At 51.7% G+C, this 2,762-nt stretch overlaps 1 pseudogene; it reads left to right on the top strand.

The window, feature by feature from the left end:
• Nucleotides 1–389: 389 nt before the first annotated feature.
• Nucleotides 390–2,762, top strand: part of LOC122130095 — a 9,568-nt pseudogene continuing 7,195 nt past the window's right edge.

Here is a 2,762-nt window from a genome sequence, read left to right as displayed (position 1 = left end):
GTGCACGTGGTACATGGGCTACCCAAAGTCCTCGATGCATTCATCTATTATTACCATTACCTGGAGAAGACGAAAATGTTTTTGCTTTTCGCAAGTGTCCGCGTGCTTATTAGTTTATAATTGCTAATATACTTCAAAGTATTTATCGCTGACATCGGAATCGTGGTTACTAGGCTGCTTACTCGTAAGCCATGATTTAAGCTCACACCTATCTTCTAAACTAGCTAAATAGCTAGCTGACTACTAATAGGTAAGCGTATCGTTAAGTGAACACCGGGTACTTTTACTTTGGCACGTAGTTGCCAACAAAATGGCAAGTACTTTGAAAAGGCAATTTTAAAACTTTGGCACTATGCTGCAGATCCCATCACGTAGCGCGATTCCAACAAATGTGTGGCGTTAGAGGGACATTTTCAAGAAGTCCCCCAGATCTGACCGAGACGAAGCAGACGAGGCTGCTTGGCAACGGCACATATGGCAACGGGTTCCTGGACGGCGGAGGTGAGGGAGAGACCTCCGATACTCTGCGGCAGCGACAGAGCCCCTCTACTGAGACCTGCTGTAGGGCAAAGGAGTCCGGCAGTGATGGTCGGTTAATGGAGACCTCTGTGGCTCAAGCTGCAGAGGCGACATCAGGGGGTCGCGATCACTATAATAATCCCAACTCCGGGGGAGCCAGCGATGGCCGACAGCCACAGGCGACCGGGGTCATTTCGGAAAGCTGTCCGAGTAACAGCCCTGGCCCTGATGCCATGGCAGCGGTCACAGATGACCTGAGCTGCCCTCTTAGCACTCTTAAACCTCTGCGCAAGAACTCTCTGACGGGCGACGCGGGACAAGAGTTTCTCATCGAGAATAAGTTTCTATTCTACCTGTTCACTTTCGGAACCGAGCTTGGCAACGAACTCTTCTACATCACTTTCTTCCCCTTCTTCATCTGGAACGTGGACGCGTACGTGAGCCGGCAGCTGATCGTGGTGTGGGTCTGGTCATGTACGTGGGCCAGTGCACCAAGGACTATTCCGGTGGCCACCGGCCGCGTCACCGGCCCGTGGTCAAGGTGGAGATGTTCTACAACTCGGAGTACAGCATGCCCTCACGCACCGCGATGTGCGGCACCGCCATACCCCTCTCCATGTTCCTGCTCACCTACGGACGCTGGGAGGTAAGGCCTTGGCCCCGGGGGGTGGCGGACTGTTGTAACCACAGAACTGAGATGTCTGTCTGTCAAAGAGCGTGCATACGTTTAAGGAGAGGTCGGCGTTGGTAACACATGATACATGAACAGGGTCGCTGAGAGGTGAGGTGTGTGTTGTCCAGCCAGCATGGCCTAGATATGCCTTCCGAAAGGCAAGATACGCGCGCAGTGTATCGCTACTTTCACGGACAAGCACACAATGTAACGCACCCGTGTTATCGCTCGTGATAACTGTCTGTGTCGGTGTAGATCGCTGATAAAGCAGACAGCTCAGTTGCGAGGTCACAACGGGCTTTTCGTGTGCGCTTGCACGTGTGTGTGTGTGTGCGCGCTTGTACGTGTGTGTGTGTGTGCGCGCTTGTACGTGTGGTGTGCGCGCTAAGGCTGCTTCAGCGCTGGTTATGGCGTGTGTGTGTGTGTATGAAGTATGTTTTATGTTGTGTGGGTACGCATCTCAGTGTGTGTGTGAGTGTGTGAGTGAGTGTGTTTATGTCTGTGTGGGTACACATATGAGTGTGTGTGTGTGTGTGTGTGTGTGTTTATGTCTGTGTAGGTACACATATGAGTGTGTGTGTGTATGTCTGTGTAGGTACACATATGAGTGTGTGTGTGTATGTCTGTGTGGGTACACATATGAGTGTGTGAGTGAGTGTGTGTGTGTATGAGTGTGTGGGTACGCATATGAGTGTGTGTATGAGTGTGTGTGTATGAGTGTGTGGGTACGCATATGAGTGTGTGTATGAGTGTGTGTGTGTATGAGTGTGTGAGTGTGTGTATGAGTGTGGTTTATGTCTGTGTGGGTACACATATGAGTGTGTGTGTGTGTGTATGAGTGAGTGTGTTTATGTCTGTGTGGGTACGAGTGAGTGTTTGAGTGAGTGTGTGAGTGAGTGTGTGTCTGTGGAGAGGTGCTTGTGTGTGTGTTTATGTCTGTGTGGGTACGCATCTGAGTGTGTGAGTGTGTGTGTGTATGAGTGAGTGTGTTTATGTCTGTGTGGGTACGAGTGAGCGTGTGTGTGTGTGTGTGTGAGTGTGTTTATGTCTGTGTGGGTACACATATGAGTGTGTGAGTGAGTGTGTGTGTTTATGTATGTGTGGGTACGCATCTGAGTGTGTGAGTGTGTGTGTGGCAGCATAGCCCTGCACAGACTTGCCAGATTAAAGCAGAAATTCCGGAATGTTTTGGGAGTATTGAGCACTCACTGTACACACACACACACACACACACACACACACACACACACACACACACGCCTGCACACACTCTCTGTAATTAGAGACAGATGTATCTCCACATGTGGCAGGGGGAGAGGAAGACAGAGAGGGTTGGGGTGATGATGATGGGGGGGGCAGAGTACAGGGTGGCTTTGGTCCAGGCTGGTGTCACATAATGGAGCTGCAGTGAGAGGAGGAGAGGGGTGGGGAGGTTGAGAGGGGGTGCTGATGGGTGCTGGGTGAGGGGGGGTGAGGGGGTGCTGGGTGATGGGTTAGGGGGTGAGGGGGGTGCTGGGTGATGGGTTAGGGGGTGAGGGGGGTGAGGGGGGTGCTGATGGGTGCTGAGTGA

The sequence above is a fragment of the Clupea harengus genome, unplaced genomic scaffold, assembly GCF_900700415.2.
Source record: "Clupea harengus unplaced genomic scaffold, Ch_v2.0.2, whole genome shotgun sequence".
NCBI lineage: Eukaryota > Metazoa > Chordata > Actinopteri > Clupeiformes > Clupeidae > Clupea > Clupea harengus.
Note: the sequence above shows the minus strand (reverse complement) of the source record. Positions and strands in the feature narration are given on the sequence as shown.